This window comes from Lolium rigidum, chromosome 6 (genome assembly GCF_022539505.1).
Source record: "Lolium rigidum isolate FL_2022 chromosome 6, APGP_CSIRO_Lrig_0.1, whole genome shotgun sequence".
NCBI classification, from domain to species: Eukaryota; Viridiplantae; Streptophyta; class Magnoliopsida; order Poales; family Poaceae; genus Lolium; species Lolium rigidum.
In genome coordinates this window covers 16,703,763-16,722,271 of record NC_061513.1, presented here as the reverse complement: position 1 = coordinate 16,722,271, position 18,509 = coordinate 16,703,763, and the positions used below count along the sequence as shown (strand labels likewise).

General features: G+C 42.4%; 2 non-coding genes across 2 annotated transcripts; both read left to right on the top strand.

Annotated features, from left to right (window-relative positions):
* Positions 1-8,746: 8,746 nt before the first annotated feature.
* On the top strand, positions 8,747-8,836 carry LOC124668809. Its single transcript, XR_006991889.1, has one exon. It is a non-coding gene; the product is annotated as a small nucleolar RNA Z266 (small nucleolar RNA).
* Positions 8,837-9,228: 392 nt separating this feature from the next.
* LOC124668812 lies at positions 9,229-9,319 on the top strand. Its single transcript, XR_006991892.1, has one exon. It is a non-coding gene; the product is annotated as a small nucleolar RNA Z266 (small nucleolar RNA).
* The last annotated feature ends 9,190 nt before the right edge of the window (positions 9,320-18,509 follow it).

Here is an 18,509-nt window from a genome sequence, read left to right as displayed (position 1 = left end):
TGTAGACTTCCTGCTGACCGTCCTCCTCGTACTGTCTGCTCCTCTTCATAGTCTGGCCATTTGAATAGCTCGGGACACAGCCGTGAGTACTTTATGTACTCGCAAACTAATACTAGTGTAAGTGCTAACATTTCTAGTAAGGGGGTGCTAAGCTCTAGTTTCTTTGCATAAAGCTAGTTTTAGTTCACAAGTATTTACTAAAGACTTATTCATGTGCTAACTAACTCAAGTGGGAACATTAGTGTCATTCCCACAACTCTGTTGTGTTTTCAATATAATCAAGTCACCATTCACCATTCATTTCAACAACATGATCAAAGTCTAATACTGGAAACTGTATGGCCTTTCCAACCGTCCGTAACCGTGGACACGGCTATTCGAATAGATTTACACTCTGCGAGAGGTTGCACACTTGTGCCACAACATTTGATTTCATCCGTCGGGATTTCCCCGAATCATCGTAACGCAGTACGCGGATCATCAACCATAACATTTCATTTACTAACCCTAGTATGAGCACCTCTCCCCATGAGCTTGGCCTCCCAGTGATGACCAACTGTCATCCTGGGAACTGCACAGGGCTTGGCCGTACAATTCACCTTCAATTCACATCATTCACCAACAACGGAGGCAGCCTCGGCATAACCCCTATGATGTGTGTTCGGAGGGAACTCATACTAAGATACATAAACTTCTAGTTAAGCCCTTACCCATAATCAGGTATTGTGGGGGTACTCAATAATTGGAAAGGTATCGCATCCAAACCAATACTAGTTTTTAATCAAAAATCACCATCTTCTCTTGGTCATATTCACCTTCAAAAATCATTTCATTATTCCACCACACATGTTCCCATCTAGAGTAGTCATGTTTAGTTTAGCACTAGCATCTAAGGATGAGGGGTGCTAAGTATTTTGCTTTGCTTCTAGGCTAACTTTGATACTCTTGTACTAATCTAACATTAACCCTATTGATTTATGAATCAACAGTACAAAATAATAGTAAGTAAACTTAAGATAAAACTGGGAATTAGGCTCATAATGTAAGGTAAGTGGGTGGTGCTTGGCTCAGGAGGAGCTAGCACTTTACAAGAGTATTATCTTGCCTTGGTTGGGAAACTGGTCAAAGTGGTCTTCTTCTCCTTGACAGTAGACCTCCTCCTCCTCCGGATACTCCTCGATACTAGCGTCTAAAATACGAATACGGGGTACACAATCATCATACCAAACAATTTACTAAACTAGGCACACTCAAGAGTTACACACTTTAACTAACATCACATATTCTTATTTAGTTGGAGAATGAGTTCTTTTCATTATTTAAGAAAAATGATTTCCTCTCATATTACTTTTAATTATTCAGAGATATAACTTCCTCTCATTATCTTATTAAGATTTAATTTCTCTCATGCATAATATGTGACCTAGGTTGAACAAGGTCAACCTCTTCACACTTAGCATTTTAAGAAAAATGATTTAAATGAGGTGAGTACCTCATACCATTTAATAAAACTACACATGCTTTAAATCTCCAAGTAATTCATATGAGAGTGTTTGGTCCAGGGGTCCAACATCTCATGAACTCATTTGAGACAAGATTTAAATGAAGTATGACACCTCATATGATTTGCATAATGTTTTAGGACAATATCACTTAGGGAAAATAGCCATATTGTCCACTACTTAAGCTAGGGCATGATCATGCAAGGTGACCACACCATTTTATTGCATAATCAATTAGTGTAAGTAATATGTGAACTACCAGAGTTGGAACTAACTTAATATCTATTTTATTTGATTTTTAATAATTAATTGAGTAGGGAAAAGTCCCTGCCTTGTTATTTTTGTCGAATTAATTCTACAATGAATCTGGTCATGAGACCAGTGGCATATGGTAGATAATTTCAATAGCTTTCCAAATATATAAAATTTGCTAAATTTGGCCAAGCCAAACAATTTCTATGCAATTTCAAAGTTGGGTCCAGATAGGGTAATTCCACTAAATTATTTAAATGAAGTTTGAAATCAAAGGGCCGGCGGGAAAACTTAACGGGCCAAACGAATAAAAACGGCCCAAGCCAGCCCACCACGCGTCCACGCACGCGTGGGCTGCACTGGCAGGTGGGCTCCACCCGTCGCGTGGCCTTAAACGGCGAAACGGTACAGGGGACCGTGGCGCGTTGGATCGGAACGCGATCCAACGGCTCACGCTCGTCGTCGTCGACGACGACGAGCGAGGCTCGCCGGCGGCTCAGGTAGGGGGTCGGAGGGCTAACCAGGGCTCCCGCGGTGGCTGGCAGTGTGCTCGGGGAAGGTGTAGACGACGGCGAAGCTTCTGGCACCGGCGGCAGCTCCAGGGGCGGCTCCAATCGTCGGCGGCGAGGTGAGGTACTGGCGGGCTCCGGCGGCTAAATTGGCGAGTTCCAGTGGCGAATCGAGAAGGGGAAGTGGTCGAGGAGGTCGAGGGAGAAGAGGGGATGGTGCTGGTGTGCTCAGAACGTCGAGGGGAGGTCTCTTTTTATAGGCGCGGAAGGGTGCCGTGGGTGCTGCGGCAAGTCGACAAGCGCGCGGCGTCTCCGGCGAGCTAGTGGGCTAGGCGGCGACGCGGCGCTGTTCAGCGTGTCCAGGCGAAGCTACTGGCGGTGATCGCGGGTCCAGGCGGTGCCTAACTTGGTCGGGTTACTTCCATGACTGCCGCGGCCATGGCGGGGTCACGTCGTCGTTCCCGGCGGCGGCGAGCACGGGTTGGGGCTGGGCGCGTGTCTGGCGCGGCTGAGGTGTCACGGCGGCGTGCTTGGTGAAGAAAGGGGGTCCAGGGCGTGAGCGAGGGGCTGCGCGGCGCGTGGCCAGTGGGTGTCCGTGGGTGTCCACGCGCGACGTCCTCGGCATGGCTTGGCCACCACTGGGCGCGCGTTGTGCGGCGGTTGTCGACGGTGTTCGTGGCCGTGGCGGTGCTAGGGCGTCGTAGGGAGGTGAGGTGGTGGCCTGGGACACCAGGGCCAGGTTGGGGAAGGAAGGAGGAGAGGGGGAGGTCGTCGGGTTGGCGACATGGCCGGCATGGCCATGTCCTAGCCTTGCTCTTCCTCTCCCTAGGTTTACTATGCTTCCTTGATGGTTAGAGGGAACCAGGGGACCATTTAGACTAGGTGTGAGATAGATTAGATGAAGTAGCTCACTATTGCAAATAGTGCCAAATAGTTACATAGATGCTATTTGTAATTTTTGTTTAAATTTGATTTAATTCCAAGGGTTGCAAGTTTTGAATTGTAAGTGTTTCATTGAGTTAGAAATGACCAGAGGTGATGAAGTGTGGTGGTGGAGTTGTTGAATTCAAAGATTTGCAAAATTTGACAAGTGTGAGATTGTTGCACTTAATAAAATGTTGCAACTTTGGATGAGCATAGCTATGGATCTAGAAATAATTTGGCATGGTGGTCTTTACCTAAAGTGTTCACCTTGATGTTGTCTTGGATGACATGCAAAGAGTGGAGAGAGTTTAGTTTGAAAATTTTGAAATATAGGGGCTCAAAGTGGGGACCAGATTATAATGGGCAGATTTGACCATTATTCTATGTGACCTCAATTTTTATTTGAATTCGATTTAATTGTTGTTTCTATGATTCACTAAGTTGTAATATGAGTTTAGTAATATATTCTAACTAATGGTGAAGATCAATTTGGTCTAGGTTCAAAATTTATGAAGATGGCATGGAGCCTATGTGAGGGTTTTAGGGTTTTAGCATTTGCCTTTATTTGATTTTATTTTATTTTATTTGTGATCTTCACTTGATCACCTTAGGGTTGTTAGGGTTTAGCACACACACAAAGTACAAGCATCATGGCATATCACTCAAATGCACAAGTCCTATGCATGATACTATATGTAAGAAAAAGTTTTTGTTGGTTTGAAATTTTGCTCTCTGGAATTTTTTCTAATTTTCTTTTATTGAAATTTTGGGATGTTACAATATGCAAGCAGAAACATGGATATAAAGAACAGCCCCTGTTATTGCCCATGTGCAAAGAAGAATGCTTTGCTTTCACCAGTAATGATGCTCACACTTAAAACTTGTATCTTACCAATGACCATTATGAACAGGATTAGGAGAAGGCAGAAATTTATCGGCTTGAACTGTGGAGTCCTAAGATCAGGCAGAGAGTACAATCAACAAAACAAACAGATCATTGCATTTGACTAAAGAAATTTGGACACTGGTAACCGATTAATTACATTTCGTTAAAGAAACTTGTATCTGAGCACAATCATATCTTCCAAAAATAAAAGCTTATTTACCTACAACTTATGCACCTTCTCCTTCACAGTCGCTGTATAAACCAAAAGACAAATGTATATTGCAGTATGCCATCTCTATAGAAACTAAGCAGGGAGATGCAGGAAAAAGCAGAACAAAAACTAAGGAAATAACAGGTCAACAACACTCATATGAAACTGGAAGGAACATAAGTATGGCTCCCATACAAGATATTAATTACTCCTTGGTCTTAAAGTAGGTTAGGTTAGTTTGCTTCTCTGAAACCACAAATGCAGACGAAAAAAAATCCAATACTACTAAATTCTAATTCATGTTTGGACAGATAAAGCGCTGAATTGCACACTATGAAGAATATGAACATTATACTTCGCTATTAAAAATGAATTATTCACAAAATTGATTATATTTGAATGATTATTTTGCACACTATGAGCAAATGGAAAATGTTAGCACTTAATTTCCCACAAAAGGCAAGAAAACCTATTGCCTTTGTGCACCTAGGAAGTTGTTTCACCAAAGCAAATACGCCGAAAAAAGTGCATAGCTCGATCAGGAAAACAACCATCCGATATCTGTAAGGTCTAAATTTCTTCACTATCCCCTTTCCTTCAGAATTAATCACAAGTCGGTCAAGGCAGTAGTATAATCACTAAATATAACAAATTATGTTAACATTTTTCATTTGATCCGCTGCTTCTTGACTATAATGAAAGTATAATTTCAAGTATAACAGCAAGTACAAACATTTGTTGGATCTTCTGTACTATCTGATTTCATCAAGAACCACTAAAGTATTAAAAAATGAAGTTGCACCATGATCTCTGAAAGAGCTTCGTCCATGTGCACCTGAACATGTAACTGTCGCAAGAGAACTGTGCAGAGCCATATTACACTGGTTCTTATTGAACTGTACTCATATTCAGGGCCTGCTCATATTACCGTTGTACATGTATATCTTAGTTTGTAACTACTGATCCTATTATCTAGGCATAGCTCTAGTCAGCGCCTTGCACGCCCCTGTGAGTGCCACTGCATGGGCACAACGATCCCATGATCGTTACCTCTCTGTATAAAATACTGTACTCGGCAATGCAATGAATGTCAGCTAAGCCATAGAATCCAGCTGTTCTGTTGTTGTAATTTGGAAACCAACATCTACTTCCCAAGTCTCCATGAGTTGATTAACTAATCCCCACACAGAAGCGGTCAACAAAAAAATCCCCATACGAAATCCTAATAGAGCAACAATAAAATTCTTCGTACCTGTTAGCAATGCACATTGCGACCAAACACTCTGGTGGCAATGGTGAGGCAACCGATGGCAAGCAGCCGCGGTGCTCAAGGTATGTGCTCGAGATGCGCCGGACCATGGAGCCACTGACGCCCATCGCCGCAAAGGGATTGCCCTCCGGCGGGAGCTGGGGCATCGCTGAGCCGCTGACACCCATCACCACGAACAGCTCGTCCTCTGGCGGAGTCGGGTGGTGCTTGGAGGTCCGGCCGGTGCGGCGGGCGTGGAGGATCCACGCAGCGCTGTAGGAAGGCCGAGAAGGAGCGGCGCAAGCCCTTCCAGCGGTTGCTGTCCAAGGTTGCAGAGGGATCAGGAGGAAGAAACGAAAACCGGATCTAAACATGAAACACCCACGCCACCGAATCAAAACAAGGAAACAAGGATTGGCCAGGAAAGTGCTCAGGCAGGGCGGGGCCGGAACAACACCGTGGAGCAGCACATGGCCTCGCCACCGCCGAGCTCTGACAGCGGGCCCGTACGGACAAGGCTGCACACGCGGAGACGACAAACCGGAATGCAGCGCAGGGCCTCTGGCGAGGCAGCGCACAAATCCGCCGCCACCTCTCCGAGTACAACCTCTCGAGTTTCTCCAATAGCACGCCGGCATCGGCCGGAGCAGCGCATGCGAAGCAAGATCGGCTACGGAAGTGCTCAGCCATGGAGGATCCGGAAACGACACCATGGAGCAGCACATGGCCTCGCCACCACTGAGCTCGGCAGGATGCCTATCCAGCCAAGGCCGCACACGCGGAGATGAGAAACCGGAGGGCTGCGCAGGGCGTCTAGCTATGCAGCGCACAAATCCGCCGCCGCCTCTCCGGGTACCACCTCTCCAGTTGCTCCAGTAGGTTGCCGGCGTCGGCCGGAGCAGCACATGGAAACAGCCGGCCAAGCAAATGAAGAGGCTGGGATACGGGAGGGGATAAAAAAGAAAGAGGACGGTGAGATGAGTAGAAATAAATTGATGAAGAGATAGAAAGAGACAAGGCGAAGATACAGGAGACCACGCGTCGGGCCATAAAACAGCCCACGCGTGGAGACATTGCCAGCTTGACACCCGACAATCTGAATAAAAATGGCCCACCACCTTTCCTAGCATCTACAGGCTACGACCACTTAAAAATAGCACTATGCAACTGAAACAATACACGCCGCAGTGAAAAATCAAATGGACCACCAAATCACTACACGGCACCGGACGGTCCACACAAAAAAAATAGCAGGAACCAAACTAATAAAAAACACACGTGTCAACTGCAGTTTAATCTAGAAAAAAATTCAAAATTAGGAGAAAAAAGATGTTTGTTAAGGATTAGTATAGTAGTTATATACACCAATACCTTTGATCAGCCTATTTGTGTTAGAGTAGTTTAAGAAACGGTTATTGTTTAATGCTGAATTGATCATTAATTGTGGATATTGTGAGCTCATTTTCTGTTTTGACATTGGAATATTGAGAGCTCATCTTGCTATTTTAGTGGCCAAAGCTGAATGCTTGCCTATATTATTCTGTTTATGCCTAATGGTACTTTATATTTGGTCCAACGTTATCATGATATAAACTCATACTATGATCCCTGTTTTGCCGATGCTGATGTATAAGTATATGCACCTTTCAGGTTAGCACTCTTGACTGTACACACTAAACCACACCTCAAAATTATTTTTTGGACATAATTTCTGAAATGCGCTTGCTCAGCTGGGCTTGCTGTAGGCCGCTAGGCTCTGCTTTGACTACCTCCATCCTTTGGTTGATACCACGGCACTGAAGCCCTGGCGATTCCGTTCTCCGCCTCCACCTTGTGTTGTCTATCGAGTAACAATTCAGATTTACTCGAGGCCATTTTGTTGCTGGATAATATTGGTCTTGCGATATGTGGTATGCATTGTTTTTAATTTCTTGGTTGTAATGGTATCGTAATCTATTTCGACTTGAAATGCCTAGCTCGGTTGTTTGTTAAAAAACCAAGCAAATTATACTGATTTAATTGGACTAGCAATATAGCCACCTTACTATAATTAAACTTGGCATCACGGTTGTTGTTTTTCTTCTTATACTATGTGCTCAAATATCACTAACCTCTATTAAGAATGTAATTATTGGCAGCTAAGTTAATGTCACATCACATATGCTGGATGTCCAAGCTCAGTCCCATGCTCTTCTTACTGGGCTATGTTGTAATTGCAGTTATTTTGCAATTTTCTGAATCAATGAAATCAAAAATTGAAATAGCGGTGCCCGAGTATTGATAACTGAACTAGATAGGTGCCATTTTCTTCACTACCTGATTTATCTGGCTTACCTCGTTCTTGTTTCCACTAATGGTACCTTCTTTTTAAATGTATACACTACCTCATGCTACATACATTTGTCATGTACATTTCAATAGATGGGTGCCACCACCTCAAGCAGGGAGACATGTTGCTCCAGGTGTGCTACCGCCTACGCAGTGATAAGAAGCCCGGTCGGCTGATCCTGACTGAGCTCTCCGCTCGTGAGCGCGACCTGCTACCAGCTAGGTATTATCCACACACTCCACCAGCACGCCGCAACCACCCGTTGACTCCATAAAGAGAAGGAACACCACTGCACCACAAGGTAGCCACCACTCATGTGCTTCTCAAGTATTTGTTTTTTTATCTTTCTTTGTTTTTTATGCTAAGATGATACTGATAATTTTGATTTATGTGATCTTCGTGTTATGCAAAAGTTGTGTCGGGATTTGCATGATTTAGTTCATATATAGGTGAGTAGTTCCCATTATGCGGTGAAATAAATTAAATTTAAAATGGATGTGTGGTCAGTTGAAAGAGTCCCTTGAGATTTCTCTCCTTGCTAAATCAATTGATGCAAATGAGTAGCTATTGCGTCTACTACTACACATAATGGCATCGTGGCTGGTTGTATTATTGTGTTTTCAGATATCCATAGTTAAAATCACTGTCTTCTCTCAAATTTGACATGAAAATAAAACTGCACTTTATCCGAACAGGCATATAAAAATCGAGGCTGGTTGTATTATTGTGTTTTCAGAGCTCCAACTAGTTAAAATCATTGCTAACATGTTTGCTTGACATGTTTTGGATGCTTGGTATGTTTTCTCCACTTTGCTATTGTTGTTTTCCATCCGCTGGGAATGAGTGGTAGAAGATTTACGTCTTTGTTGTGTTTATGGTAAATAGAGTGGTGCGAACGATGATTCAGTTAAATGCGCGATGTAACCTTATGATCTAAAGTTTTTGAGGCATAAATTTTGTCTGACCCATCAATCTCGCTATCTGTTACTAAAAGCCGGCGATTTGTTTTTAACACATACATTATGTCTTATGCTTGGAATCTTAAGTAGCAAATGGTCTTGAACTCCTGATAAAGCGGCAAATATTTGCACTGAAGGTTGTTGATAACAAACATAGTTCTTCATGTTGCTTAGGCTTGCTCTGTTGTGACGGCCTTGAACAATCTGCTACATCTTGAAGGATTAAAACATATCTGCATTTAGAAATGAGTGTTAGTTACTTGCTTTTCTAGTTGATATGTTTTCTGACTGAATTACAAAGATACACTCCACTTTTGTGTTTACCTATTGTCATCGGCTGATCTTTGATTGTTTCCTCTTTTTCACATGTAGTTAATTTCCTCGGTGTATGGTTCTCAACCATAGTTGATTAGCTAGAATGATGGTGCAGTTAGATGTACGAGGCCACATTATATGATCTAAACTGTTTGAGGCTTAAGTTTTGCCTGACTAGTGATCAGTTAGATGAAAATTGCTCTGGCTTTGTAGCAAGTAATGTTTCAGTAGTTCGTATTGCCTAATTATTTTCAGTTCAAGTGCTATGGACACCTGCATCCCAGGGTTGTCAATTTCTGCAGGTGAGCTATAGTTCCGATGCCATATCCCAACCAACATTAGCTTGGTATGTTTTATCTCTAGGTCTACTTCTAGCACATATCTTGAAAGTTAGCACTGTTGCAGCTTGCTCTGTTTATGATCATCTGGTTGTGTGCTTGTCTAAACAAATATTTACATGGATTCATGTTGTTTGTTAGGCCATGGAGTAAACCTTTGGTAAAGGAACAATGCATGTTACCTTGATGCTCTAATTCAGTTCCTCCCTGGGGTTACTAAATTGATTTTCCATGTTTAATAGCTTCATAGTTGTAGCTTGTGTGATTGATGATATAACGTTTGGATCCGTCGCTTAGGTGGTCTATAGCTCAAGTAGCCCAGCTAGCTTGGCTCGGCATAGCTAACCTTGGCATAGCTGCATGTTTAGTTCTGCTTCCAACGCTTGGGTGAGCTATAGCTTAGCTAGCTCGGCTCGCATAGCTGACCTTGCCATAGCTGCACATTTTGTTTGTTGCGTTGAGAGCAAGAGCTAGGGACTAGTTGTTTGTTTTGTGATGTTACTTTTGAGGGCAAGCACAACTCAGGATTCTAAGATAAATAGCATCTTGACACCTGTATTAGTAGAAAAACACAAAGATTAATTATATTGGACATACATTCACATCATCATTCAACTCAATCGGCTGATGTGAGTACCGACCTTACTATTCAGCATTATCGGAAATATCGACGAGCTAAGAGACATGAGGATGATTCTAATTGATGAAGCAAATAACATAGGTGGTGGGCATTTCTTTGTATAGTTCTCTCCGACCCATCGCTCGATGAACTCTGTGAATAAATGCCCGATTTTAGTCGATCTTGGGGAGGAGTATGGTTTGTTGTGCTATCAGATCTGGGATGGGATGTCGCCCATCTTGAAGAGGGACGAGCAATGAAGACATGCTGTAGACAGTTGATTTATAGGGTAGGGTAGTAGACACTAAAGACGTTGACGCGGCCAAGCGTGAGATTTTTGAAAAAGAATGGAGGAAGATGGTGGCAATGGCGCCGGAAGCGGAGCAGGTATCTGGTTGTTGAGGACGAAGTAGCCTATGGAGATGAGTTGGAATCTAAACGATTTATATTGCAACCTGATTTTGCCAATTTGGCATGCCCTCAAAAGCAAGGATTTTCTAGCCCGCCTAGGCTAGCTCGCCTCTGTAAGGTAAGATATGGTATGGCGAGTGTGGATGTATGTAAATGTTTGTACAGAATTTTCACATATTTATCTAATGTGTAGCAGCTATGTAGACCACTACTGGCCTTTGTGTCGTTGTCATTGCGCCCTTCGTATTTTATTTGTGATGCGGTTGTCTAGTTTTTGACACCAAGCGTGCCTTCTCTTGGGAGTTTTATGTGATCTTGACACTTTCCTGTATTTGATTTTGATATCATGTTATTTAAGAAGCTTGATTACTTGCATGTAGCCTTTCTTCTCTCTCGATCTCACTCACGAACCTGTGCAAGAACAGAGAAGAGACAATGACAGATGTTTTGGCGCTATGTAATGCCTACAACTTTTCTGTTTCCTTCTCCTTTTATTAAGCAAGACAAAGATCGTGCCTGCTCACACGAGGTTACAACGCAAGGATCGGATCGACACAAAGACCAACTCCTATCCTATCTGTTCCTAGCAAATAGCTGAAGAAAACTAATTGAAACCTGACAGACGAAAACCGACACTGCTAACTGAACTTGACACTTATTACTGACACACTAGATTAAGCAACATTGCATTCCTCCTAGTATAATCATAATTTTTTACATATGCACTTTTGCACTATCTTGAATCTCTATCTATTCTTAGGCTGTTAGACAGGTAGATTTTCATGCCATTTAAGCATTCTTCCATGGCTACTTGATCACAAGGTCTTTTTAATTATGTCTGCCATTTTGTTTACCATATGCCTCGTCGGTTTCTCCACATTTTGCTTTTGACCCTGCAAAACAAGAAACGGAATGTTTGGTTATATTTTTAGAGAATTTGGGACATTTGGTAGTTTTTTATTGCTGTTAATCATTTAAATGAAATGAAGTTGGTGTTGGTGTTGTGATGCCACTGATGCAATGCAAGAGATGTCAGTTTGTCAATAAAGCACAACAATAACATATTTTACATGTTATTAAATATCAGTTGGGTTTTATTATAGGATGGCCTATTTAAGTTACTTGAATTCTTTGTGTAGACCTGTTCTATGATATGGTACTTATTGAAACATGTAACAATATTTTGTAATTAAACAAACACACAGTTGATGCCTTATAAAGATGAAATCTGGCGTTGCCTTCTTATTGATGCATGTGCACTTGCTGCTTATGAAAACACGCCTTTCTGTTGCGAAATTGCTGCCTCACTTGGAATTTGTTTTGAAATCCTCGTATTAATAAGAAATGAATATATCTTCCGGGGTTTAAACAATGACAATCTTAAACCCTATATTTATTTGATGTGGGCTAAAGTTGGAGCTTGTGTTGTTGACGGTTTTGATATTGCTATATAGTGCAGATGGTTCTATACAAGATCTCCCAAAAAGATTTACTGTTTTGTTATTCAGTACAATGCTAAAGATGAATAATGTATGCCTTATTGATGCGAGTAAACTGATTATTGCTTTATTTAATTTCTTGTTTTATCTATCTCTTCTTGACAGCCTTGCCTATTGGTAGCTACTGATGAGAAAATATAGATTCAATTATTTGATCTAAATAAGTATGTTTCCAGGCTTATATGTTTCCAGAACCTGCACTACATGGAGCAGTGAGAAGTGGGATATGCGTCTCTAGTCAAGTCGAAGGTGTTTTTTTTGCTGTATGAACACTAGCACTCATCACTACATTTACGTATGCTGAATTCCTGAGTAGTAAACTTATGTTTTATCTTATCTTGCAGGTTGTTGGATCAATGTGCTCTACCAGTATAAAGAAAGGCCTAAATGGTTTGGTCTGTATCAACACCGACCTGATTTGCTACCGATTTTATGATGCTACAACAGGAATCCTTTTCAACCATGGTAATCCATCCATATGCATCGATCACAGGAATGCATGCAAAAAAGGACTAGCGGTAGAGACGTTTATTCAGGAGCTCTCCAAGGTTATGCTGAAAGTTGTCCCTACGGAGTTCAGCAAGTGCATTTTCTACCTGGAGGAGTTCCGTGTTGGCACAGAGGTGCGGTACACCCCCTGCATGCAAAACATCCATGTGACGTGCATCGACTAGTGGTTGCTGTGCCTCAACGTGAAGTGCCCCTGGTCCCTCTGCTCTGTGTTCCCCAACCTTGTTGGTAAGCTGCAAAATGCAGTGAATCAAGATGCCAGCTAGCTTGCTTACCTGAACGTCTGAATGCTGGCTCGCTTGCCTACTTCCTGAAGCATGTATGATTGTTGTATGTATCCATGTCTAAAAGCTTGATAGCATTGTCACTATGTGATAATCCCTTTTAATAGGATGTCTTATGATACCTGTTGTTGCTTACTTAAGATGAAAAGATGACCTTGAGCTTTGAGACCTTTGTATAGTATAATTTTTGAACTGACCTGATGTGTTCTATCTATCACTCATTACCTTACCATGTTTATACTTCTAAATTTTGGCCATGATCATGTCATTTTTTCGATAGGCGGATTGCTCATACTTAATCATTTGGTCGGGTAAGTCCAATACCATGTGCTAGTTAACTTGGTTATAGGATAACTTGCTAATTATTTTACTTGTCATTTTTTCTGTGTGTGTAGCCCTACTAGATATTCTATTTCCTCGTATTTATCTATACTGAATATGTTATCTGTCTTGTTTTTATCTGCACTTCACCACCCCCAAAAATACTGAGAAGGCCGACAAGACCACATCCACCTCGTCATAGTTGTTCACCTCCTACTCGCCGGCCTCTCGCACTACCGCTAAAGATCTATTTCTCCTCGTAGGTAATGAATGGATCTCATCTCTTTTACAACTTCTTAAATCATACTCTTATATTCCTAATTATATATGTGGTAGCGGGGACGAGGACCTCCATTGAGGCGTGGATGGTTAGATTCATCATTTTCTGCCTCACTCAGTCCTCCAAGAAAGGTGAGTGTTTGTTGTTTTGTATCCTGTTCATGGCAAATAGTTTTTGAATGTTTTCTTGCATTTTGTTAATCATGGTATTTGACGCTAACTGATTAATTTTGAACACTTTTTGTTAGGGACGAAGAAGGGTATCAAGGTGCTCCTAGAAGGTAGGTTTTGGTGTTACATTTTTGCATGTGTTTTGTGTTATTTCTAGAGATACATATATATCAACCTACACATTTTATCTAAAATGTCACGTCTCTCGGGGTTCCTAGAGAAATAAGAATCTCTAGCGGCAACGGGAGAAGAAATTCGCCCTCTCCCGAGCACAAGTAGAACTCGTGACATGTGTAAAAAAAATTGCACTTGACTATTTCCATCAATTGCTTGTGCACGTACGTCGTTGTGGGCTCAAGAAGTGGTTCTAACATGCTGTGGTGAAGTTTGTTCCTGTAAGTTTGGAACAATCCTTTGATCCTCTGCCATTCATTTCTAAAATGTTTTTCAGCATCTCGTCATATTTAGGGTAAAGCCATTTTAATGTTGTAAATGATGATGTCTCCTCGATTTGTGCATCGCCTACTGATGTTTTGAATGTTAACTTAAACATATCTAGTGCCGTAGTGACTTGAAATCCCATCGATTTCCAGTGTCTTTCTTTTGGCAACTTTTCTTGTTATTGCCATAAATCACTTATTAGGAATTGCCATGAATAACTTCTTCTTCCGAATTATTGTCCAATTCAACTTGGTTGCTCGATGTTGCTGTTGGGTTGGCTATGAACCTGGGTAGTTCGTACCGAATATTGGTCATTTATTCTACTTAGGTTCCCAATTATCTCTCTGCTAGTGCAAATGATTTGATCTTAATGTTTAACATGATATGCAATTGCTCGAATGGTTTTCAGATTAGCTCTATCTTTGTACACATTACTCACTCAAATAAGTAAGCAGATCACTCAAATACAAAGCAATCGGATGGATTACATGATTTAGAAATAAGTTCCTCATTGTATCCAAGATTTCTTTCCCTTATTTCTTGCCTTTTTTCTACTGCTACTTGAAATCACACATGCATAGAAGTGTCCTTGGACTTTGAACAAGTGGTTATGACGTGCAATGTTGCAGTATTGAGGACCGAATAGAACACATTAGACGTTGCATTTGGTGCATATGAAGATTTGGTTGATCATCTTTCACTATTCAATTTTCGGGGCTCGGCGTCGCAGCTCTGGTAGATGTCTTTGAGGCTCTTGCGCAGTCGCTTTACTCGCAAATGAGACTAGGGTGAGCAGGGACGAGTTCCAGGAGCTGTCCGAGGTGGTCCACGCCAAGGAAGAGGGTCTCGACACACAAAAATCTAGAAGGCAGCAACATGGAGAAAGAGAAGAGCATCCCTGTTGTCATCACCTTTTGACACGATGCACGAGTGTAACATCCCAATTTTCACAAATAGGATGTTAATAAATCATACATATAAGTATAGGCATTGTTTTATTTGATTGCATTTGGATTTATTGAATGTTCTGAAAACTTTTAAAATGTTCGAGAGCTAGGGAATAAAATGACTTCCCAAAGGTTTGCAAAGAAAATGTATTTATAAATTTTCATTTAGGGTGTAAACAAGTTTCCCTAAGCCCTAGGTACATATTTTGATTTTACGGAATTTCTCTGGATTTTTCGGAATAAATGTTGAGGCTAAAAACCCTTGTCAAACCATAAATACAAAAGACAGATATAGAAATAAAGTTTATACCTGCACCTAAGCCACCCTCACGTATGCATGATGGAAACTATGTCTTGGCTGCACCGAATCAAGAGCCAGCGAGCCCAGCCCGCATCGGATCTTTTCTCCCTACTTCCTATTCCTTATTCTTTCTCTTTGCCCGTACATAACAGCTGGCCCACATGTCATCACCTAGTTTCAGCGAAGGGTTACAGAGTCGAGTTACAGAGTCACGCGTTCGTCCCTGACCTTCGCCCGCCGCCGCGATTTTCATGGCGCGCGGGCGCGCATCCCGGCCTCCCCGCGTCCAGGTGCATCCCGTCTAGGGAAGATAAGCCACGCCGCCTCTAATCTCTTGCAGGTCGACCCTTATCCCCTCCGAATCCACCCGCACGCCGCTATTTCGGCCAGTCGTTCCGCCGGCCGCCGCCGCGTTTTCCTGCTCGGCCGCTCGACCTCCTGGCCTATAAATAGAACCCCCGAGACCTCCTTGACCCCCACAACACCACGCCCCAGTCCCATCTCCCCTCGGGCTCCCAGTAGCCCGAATTTGGTCGAGGAACCGCCGCCGTTTTCTCCGACGCCGGCGACGATTTTCGTCGCTGTAAAGGTTGCCTCGTCGTTCTAACGTCTTCCTGGTCTTTTCCGTGTCCTTCCGCGTCTCCCTAATGCCCTCTTTCTTCCATAGGAGCTCGGGAGCATCCGCGGCAACGGGAGCCGAACACGCCGGCGCTGCGGACGTTACTCTCGTCGTTGTCCAACCTCGCTGGAACCAGCTGACCACCGGTGGAGCTCCGTCACGTCTACAAGCATCGCCTCCAAGCCTCGCCCAAACCATCCGACGTTTGCAGCCCCGTTTCCGTCCACAACCGGAGTTGCAAAATCCTTTGCCGGCCACACATCGTGAGCACACCCACGTATTCTCTTGTCTTTTTTTTTTCCTTTGTTTTTGGTTTCAGCCTAGATCAGGTCATAGACGTTGGCCTAGTGTAGATTCCTGTAACACTTCACGAGTAGACATTGATAGCCTGAACCCAAATTTGTACAGATTTTGGCAAACTTCAAATGCATATGTCTTAGTCAGTTTTATTCAAAATTCAGAATCTCTTTTTGCAATAGCTTCATAAATTAAAATACTTCCTTTTTAACATTTACTAACTTCACTTTTCAAACTAAGTAAAGTTGTTTAGCTTGAACTCAAGTTGGAAGCTATGTTGTCCGTACCAACATAGCCGCGAACCCCTTTTCGACCATTCTCCGTCCTAAGCCTAAACTATAATGAAAGGACTAAAATTTTGGATAATAAAATCTACCGTAGTAATAATTTTGTAGAGTTTTTCATTGCATGTTTTAAGTTGGTTCTTTTATTCCGATGGTTGTTTATGCGATGTTTTACTTTACGTTAGATTGTCCGGATCTGCGAGGGCGATACTCAGGAAGAAGTAGGAGGTCACTACTGCTGCTCAGGCAAGTTACATCTACATGTCTATCCCATTTATTTTTGCTATGCTATTTTGATTATAAAAGTAGGAATGCATGCGATAGTTTTATTTTGTTAGCCAAGTATTTTTAGAAATGGCGATGTTTTATATAGTTATGTCCTATGGTAGAAATAAGCCGTAGGAATTATCACCCACTATGTAACCTTGGTAAATATATGCTAGATTAAGTTCTAGTAAATTTTTGAGTTATATAGTTATGCTTAGTCATGCTAAAATAAAATCCGTTGGGGGTTCAAATGAAATAATGTTTACGAAATAGAAATGGTTTGTGAAATGTGTTTACCAAATTAAAACGTAAAATTATTTCATCCTGGGCGGAGTGGTATGATGGGTCATCGCGTGTGGAGCTGTGTGCTCAAATTGGTTGGGTCCGCCGCCCAGGGACCCCTAAAAGAACAAATTCATGTTTAGAATTGCTCGAGTTGTTTCGTGCGAGTCACATGTCATATGGGCTCACGGCTTGGTCAATTATCTTGTGGAAACCTACTTAAGGACCGTCATCGGTATGGGACTTTGTGTCTATTTTGGAACGGGCGTGCTCGGAAATAAGTAGTTAGCCATTTGGGAAAGACCTCGGCATAACCTTCGGGTTGTGCCATGTGGTGAAAGTGTGCAACCCCTGCAGGGTGTAGAACTAATCGATTAGCCGTGCCCACGGTTAAGGGCGAAGCTGAGTAAACTTTACCTGAAGATGTCTCTTCTTAACTTTGTTTTTCTAAACATAAAATGAATTTCAAACCCTATGTCCGTGTGTCGTTCATAGGTGGGATTTTGGGGAAAGCCCTGTGTTCGTGTGTCGCTCACGGGTACTTTCATCTAGGCTAGTTGGACTGTGTGACCTCTAGTCATATATTACTTGATAAAATTGTTTACTAAACATAGGACGAGTTAGAACTTTGGAAAATGTTAAAATGAGGTTTACTAAGATAAAATGTTGTTTTGCGCAAAAGATAAACCCTATGGCCATTTCCTTTGATATCCTTAAGCATGTACAATAGGTATTTTATTGCATTGGTGTAACTTGCCACACATTCAAAGTGTTGACCACTCTCGTGGCTGCAACGTCTCATGTTGCAGGTTGTTACGATGACGAGTGAGATACGATGTAGGGACACGATGCTCCGAGTCGATTGCCTGTGGCACATTTGCTGGATCTACCACTTTATTTGTCTTCCGCTGTTTATTTTGTCCTACCGGCATTTATGTAATAAATGACTATGTATTCGGATTTGATGCGTTGTAATAATGATATGACTGTGATATTTATCTCGTGAATGTGCGTACTAGCAAATCCTTGGGACTAGTACAGTGGATGCACATAGACACCGGATCTCTCTAGGTCCGGGTCGCCACAGATGGTATCAGAGCCATATCGACTCTAGGTCGTGGCCCTAGGTTTGGAAATTTTTAGAAAAAAAAAATTATTGCGAAAAGTATCTCTTAAAAAAAAACTTGAATACTCTCATCTATTGAATTTCAAAAGTTTAATGATTCTCTTCTTCTTTCAAACTGTAGATGACGTACGACATGTTCACCCAGGAGATTGAGAAGGAGAATAAGTTGGGGAAGCAGTTGCACGCCATGCGTGATCTTTTGGGGTTGCCTCGCGCTGAGTTCTTTGGGAAGAGGCTAGTAAGAGAAGGATTCCCAATCACCTGGGTCATCACCGTCAGGGCACGCGGACGTCAGAGGTACCCTGAGACTGAAGGCATCAACTTCCATGCTATTGGCACCACGTGGCAAGATGGACTACAGTCGGCCGCCCAGGAGG